This window comes from Sprattus sprattus, assembly GCF_963457725.1.
Source record: "Sprattus sprattus genome assembly, chromosome: 14".
Taxonomy (NCBI): domain Eukaryota; kingdom Metazoa; phylum Chordata; class Actinopteri; order Clupeiformes; family Clupeidae; genus Sprattus; species Sprattus sprattus.
The window spans coordinates 2,225,555-2,232,313 of record NC_137912.1 but is presented as its reverse complement, the minus strand read 5'-3'; the positions used below and the strand labels follow the sequence as shown (position 1 = coordinate 2,232,313).

Sequence of the window (6,759 nt, the reverse complement as noted above, 5' to 3'; positions counted from 1 at the left end):
CCCCTCAGTTATCAATAAACTTTCTTTAAACTGGAATCCCGTCTGTCGCCTCGTGCATACGAACCTGTTTTGCCTTTGTGTATATGAATTGAATTTAACAGTGTAATCAACACTATACTGAAAATTACTTAGAAAGTATTCCCTGGGGCTTACTGGTGTAAGTATTCCCTGGGGTGGCGTAGTCGGACTCTACTTTGGGGTATAACCATCATACCCTTTACTGGCCTCACTACAATCGAAAGTCAACCACAGTGATACAGTCTCATAGAGACGCTGTACAAAAACCTCTTCAAGGTACAGCGACTCTGACTGACAGCAATACAGTTACTGTTACATTTAGGGGAACATTTTACCAGATCACGAATTCTGTCATGGTTAATTTCAGGTCTAAAATTTTTAATTTCTTCCATCAGTACAAGAATGATTTTTGTTTTGTTTTACATTTCATAAATGCAAACCAGCATTAGTAGGCTACGTTTTCCAAATGACATACAGCCTAATACATTGTAATCATTGAAAAGAAGACACTCTACAGTATGGCAATTCTGGCCTCAGTGATAGACAGGTTTGAATTTGTTATTCCCAACAGTGGAGTCAGGTGCACAGATTGAAAAGTAAACTGGCTCCAGGTTAAGATCACTGGTCTAGTCCAGGGGTGCTTATTGTATGACTACAGCAGTGCAATAAGGGAAGAGTATAGTTCACCTCTACATAAAGTAAAATGTTGATACCATGTGATAATGATTTTAGCAGCACATTAAAGCCATTTGTATTATTTCTGTCATACTCAAACTGCTCCGTTTAGTTGATCCTGGAGGTTGCTCGCAGTTCAGTTGTGGTTAGAAACCGGGGAGGTTGGACATATTTGCATAACCAAAGTGTGAACCTTTTGGTCTTGAGACCTTTATATCTCAGAAAGAGGAGCAATGGACCACTGAACACCAGCCTGTTTTAGAAGAATAATCTGACAAGAATGACTTTTCTCATTAAATTCCTCTGGGCACTCCTGTTCTTTATTCCAGGTAATTTATGTTGCAAACTGAAATTGATCCTTTGAAATAATTGTACAATGTGTTTTACAAACCAGTATGCTTTGAAATGTTTACAAATTTTCAGAATGCAGGGGCCAGTACAGTGTGACTCAGACTCCAGAAGTGAAAGCTGTTCTTGTGGGACAAACCATCAAACTGGACTGCAGAAGCAGCAGCCCCATCTCAGGCTGTAATGACTGTGTCTCCTGGTATCTTCAGAAATTTGGAGAAGCTCCCAAACTTTTAATATATTACATACGCACACGTTATGGTTCAACTCCAAGTCGATTTGTTGGTGAAGGATCCGATTATGGGAGTGACTTTAGTCTGACCATCAGTAATTTCAAGGGTGAGGATGCAGGAGTTTACTACTGTCAGACATACCACAGCGGTGATGTGTTCACACAGTGATAAAGCGCCGTACAAAAACCTCCCTCAGTCAGGCTTCACATGACTGCACTGCTGCTGCTGCAGGAGGTGCTGAAGCATCACAGGAGCAGAAGGTTAATTACACGGCACAACTCTGTTTGAAGGAAACATGTTTCTGCACATTTATAATGGAAACAAACTGTATGACATATCCACTGTTAAATACTGGCGTAAGATTTTAATTAGCCTATGAATTAAAGACAATATTGTGAACTAAAATGTGGAAAAACTAAAACAGCAGATAGGAGTTTCTGCCAGGGTCATGTCCAATCCAATTCTGCTCATCATCTGAGGTCCCCTTGTTCTCATCCATCTCCCCTGGTGCACTCATCCTACTACACACTGTTCAGTCCTCTACCTGACTGTTACACAATCCACTCAACCAGAGGACACTGGGCCTGTCTCCTTCTCCATCTTCCTGCTATGGTCATTAAGGAGATTCTGTCTCCTTATCTGGAAGACAGGTTTGGGATATTCCCCAGGATCGGTGTACTGGTATAACTCCAGTATTTCTCTCAGTTGGGAGAACAAGTGTAATGCTGTTTTCAGTTCAAAAATACTTCAAGAGTAACTGGAGCTTTAGTGTATATTCAGTGTTAATGCTTGCACAGTGAAATGCTCAGGTTGACTGGGGTTTGAAAAGATGGTTTATTGATGTAGGAGGCAAGCATATATCCATACTGTTCACATGCTCGCGGGCTCTGCATGAACACCCAACCTGCGCATGCCTGTAGGGGGTCATGCCATACGTCACTGTTGGGATAATGTTATAACTCGTGAACATTACAGATGTAACCGAGTGATAATCCACAATCAGCATTTTGGCAAATTGGGAGACTGAGGAATGCTGGGTAATCTCTGCTATAAAATAGGCCCTGATTGATAGGAGTTGTGCAGGAAACGTTATTGCTATGTCTCTGTAGTAGTGGTCAGACAGACGTTTAGCCTTGCCATATAGCTCATCATCGTTTGTGAGCTGATGACCACTACAACAGGTTGAGTTAGATCGCCCCAAGCACCTGCTTTATTGTGTATGTGTTTTACATATGTGGGCTGCTGTACCAAATCATGCCTTTCATCACGGTTTTTAAGAACGCTTCAGCACACAGAGTGCTGATCATGTTTCTGATAGCTTTCTCTTTGACCTGTCTACTTTCCCAATACAATAGCTGAAGTATCGTATTCAAGCGTAAAATAAAAAAATATATAAGCCTAATGGTGTTTGTGTGGCGTGTTTTGCAAGCGCAACATTTTTTATTCGCTAAGCGGGGGGGGGGGGGGGGGGGGGGGACTTTTAGGTGTCCAGGCCCAGGGGGCCATAGTTTCATAATCCATGTTTTCCTCGTTTATTATGCCGTTACAGAACACATTTGGGCATTTAGTGTTTGGTGATACTGTATTGTATTGTCTGCAATCTGCACCACTCTAATGCATTCTAGTGTCCCATAAAGGTCTGACATGTAAACCTTCCAGTTTGTGGTGTCTGTTGTTGATGACATGTTGGCTGTCCTTACACAGCCTGACCGGGGAAGAATTCTGTAGATTTAAGAGGCACTTTGTTTGCACTACCACCATCTGCAATCAGAGAGAATTATGCTTTTTTTTTTTGGAAGCACCGTCTTAAATCTGACAGTAATTCAGATTTCAACCAGAAGTATCTTACATCCATCCAGAATATGCATTTCCACGACCGCCATCTTAAATCTGACAGGAATGTAGATTTCCACAGCACCATCTTAAATCTGACAGGAATGTAGATTACTGAATGGTAGAGATAGTTGCAGTGTCAGCTCCCATGTACACACACACACACACACACACACACACACACACACACACACACACACACACACACACACACACACACACACACACACACACACACACACACACACATATCCACAGTCCCCTGCATTAAGATGCAGTCAAGCTCTCTGTTCCCACAGAACCCAAGCCACTGGAATTATCAAAGCAAAACGATCTGTCATCTGTCACAACTACAAACTGATATAAACAAGGGTGTGAATAATGACTCCCAGACCACTTGTGTAGTTACTGTGTATCACACCCTTCAGCACCTGCAGTGAGCTCCAGCAGCAGAGTGCAGTCATGTGGAGCCTGACTGAGGGAGGTTTTTGTACGGCTCTTTATCACTGTGTGAACACAGCTTTACTGCTTATAAGGTGGAAACTCTGACAGTAGTAAACTCCTGCATCCTCAGCCTGGACATTACTGATGGTCAGAGTGAAGTCACTGCCAGTTCCACTGCCACTGAATCTGGATGGAGTCCCAGACTGAAGTGTTTTGGCGTAGCGGATTATGAGTTTAGGAGCTGCTTCAGGTTTCTGTTGATACCAGAACAAGTAATGGTCTGAATCCTCATCCTCAACCACATCACTGCTGGTTTTACAGTTGAGAATGACTGATCCTCCCTGTTGAACAGCTTTCACTGCAGGAGTCTGAGTCACAGTGACCTGTCCATATGACTCTGCTCAGAAATCAGAAAAAAATCAGAGAAATGTTTAACCTCACGTACGTTTTACATTATTTTTTTTAAAGAGTATGAATAAGAAAAAGAAGCTTACTCTGAAAGCAAAGGACAAGTGTCCAGAGGAACATGAAGATGAAAGTCATTGTTGAGCTCTCCACTATGAGAATCAGCTCTTACCCATGAAGTGGTGAACTCACAGGGCTATAAATAATCCCCCCAAGACTAGAACTGTGACCACTCATGCAAACTGACACATGTAGCCTATGTAAATGATCTTCCTGAGTGAAACAGACTGCTGTGTTAACTCTGTGATCTGTTACGTGTCCTTTGAACTCTTAGCGGTTTAAAATGATGAAGCAGCATTATTTCATAAAATCTACTAGTGTCATGTAAAACAGTGTCCACGTTATGCCTTTCAAAAATGATATTGTTTTCTTAGTTCAATTTTATATTCAAATATATTCCTCTGCTATGACAATCTGGGTTATTATATTTCTAAACTTCTGCATCCATTACTGATGGTCAGAGTGAAGTCACTGTAAGTTCCACTGACTCTTAATCTGGATGGAGTCCCAGACTGAAGTGATCTGGGATCATAGATCAGGAGTTTAGGAGCTGCCCCAATCCCCCCCAAATCCCCCCAAGACTAGAACTGTGACCGCTCACGCCAATGTCACATCTACTGTGTGGAAATGATATTCCTGAGTGAAACAGACTGCTGTGTCTGCACTCAAATCTAATAGTTGTCCTTTGATTGCTCTCTTGGTGGTTAGAAGTGATGAAGCAGCATTATTTTCTATTAAAGAAACATACTGTCATGTAAAGAAGGGGTGTCAAACAAACTGTGTCCCCATTACACTTGATAATACATTCATTATTGATGATTAATTGAATTATTGCTTTGTCATTTTACTGTTATAATTCAAGAGATTCACATCTGACCAAAGTGTTTCTGTATTCTTCCAGTCATGATTATTACAGTAGTGTCATCATCATATATCACACCACTGCTCTGTCACCATGGACAGCTCTCACGTGGATTATGCTTTGGGTTCTGGGACGGACATCAGAAATAAATACAGTTCAAATAGAAATAACATCAGGTACAAGCCAAGACAGTTATCTTCCCAGAACCTTTTCAAACCATCAGATCAAGATAGAAAGATTGATAGATTCTCTCTCCTCTGTTATACTGGCCACAGCTTATGGTAACTCAGGTCCCTGGGCTAAGAAACAGTTCTGAGATCTGTAAGGAGTAGACCATTCTTTATGAAACTGATCATAGATTATGATCATTAGTGAAAAGACATATCTGATCATAGATGATGATACTTAGTGTAATGATAAACCTGATCATAGAGGATGATAATTAGTGAAAAGACGAATGTGTGTCCAGACACTTCAAGCAGGCAGTGTTCTGACCATCTCTTGTATACATCAGGTGGATTTCTCTCTTTCATTAAACACACATGGAGTTAAAAAAGAGGAGGATTTAGAAAGGCATACCCTTGACATTCTACAATATTGCAATTCTTCCTTCAGTGTTAGAAAGTGGGAAGGTCATCTAGGGTTGGTGCTTTTGGGGAGAAGAGATGTGAACTAGAAGTGTGCTGTTTGCTCTGCTGCGTTCGCCTCAGCATCTCCAGACGACCAATCAAAGGACTGTTTTGGAGAGAATGTTCTTAGGCTTTGGGGCAGAATGTGGCCTTAAGGTGTCAGCTTGTGGCAAATGCATAGCATTGGTGTTCAGCCATTTCAGAAAGTATCTCCCTTCATCTCATACAATCAGGTTTATTTGGCCAATCAAGTATATTCGATCTCAATGGCACCCAATAAGTTTAAGTTTATTGTACTGATAAACTGTTCTTGCATGTTCCATTCATATAGTTAATTGTGTGTCATGCCATTACATAAACTAACATCTAAATAATTGGGCATATAGTGTTTGGTGATACTGTGGGTCATTTCATTATTGAATGCAGTCAGATTTATTGTATTGTCTGCAATCTTCACCACTCTAATGCATTCTAGTGTCCCATAAAGGTCTGACATGTAAACCTTCCAGTCTGTGGTGTCTGAAGTTGATGACGTGATGGCTGTCCTAACACAGTCTAACTGGTATAGATTTGGACTTGTATAGATTTGGCAATGAGATTTCAGAGAACGATTGTATTTGCACAACCACCTTCTGGAATTGAACAGAATAACAGTTTTTTTTTTGTTTTTGAAGCACCACCTGAAATCTGACAGCAATTCAGATTTCAACTAGAATTATCTTACATCTATCCAGAATATGAATTTCCACAGCACCATTGTTACGGACGCTCATATTTCTGTGGTTTATTTCTAGCACCCCCTGCTGGGGCAGTTATGTTTGTACCTTTTGCTTTCACCCTTTGTCCGTCTTTTCACAGGCTGATTGCTGTGTCTATTAGGCGCACCTGGCGTTCCCCATTTAAGAGCTCAGTTCTCACCGGAGCTCTCTCTCTCATCACACTCTCGGAAGGACTGCATGACTGGTCTCCGGCTTCGCCACCGCCTCCGTTACCTTTCTCAAATTCTCTCTCCCGCGTGGGAGCGTTACTTTTTGACCTTCGGGTCTTTGACCAATTGTGTGCGGGAAACTAAATAAAATACCCCTGGTTTACTCTAACTCTCGCCTGGTCATCAATTCTTGTTTAGAGCCTAAGATGGGCCGTAACAACCATCTTAAATCTGACAGGAATGTAGATTTCCACAGCACCATCTTAGATCTGACAGGACTGTAGATTTCCACAGCATCATCTCCTGCATCCTCACCATGAATGG

The 6,759-nt window shown here is 41.5% G+C and overlaps 1 gene segment (V, D, J or C); it reads right to left on the bottom strand.

Annotated features, from left to right (window-relative positions):
• Positions 1–3,610: 3,610 nt before the first annotated feature.
• LOC308375256 (immunoglobulin kappa variable 4-1-like) lies at positions 3,611–4,094 on the bottom strand. The segment is given in 2 exons: positions 4,046–4,094; positions 3,611–3,948 (listed from the first exon to the last, which is right to left on the bottom strand).
• Positions 4,095–6,759: the final 2,665 nt, after the last annotated feature.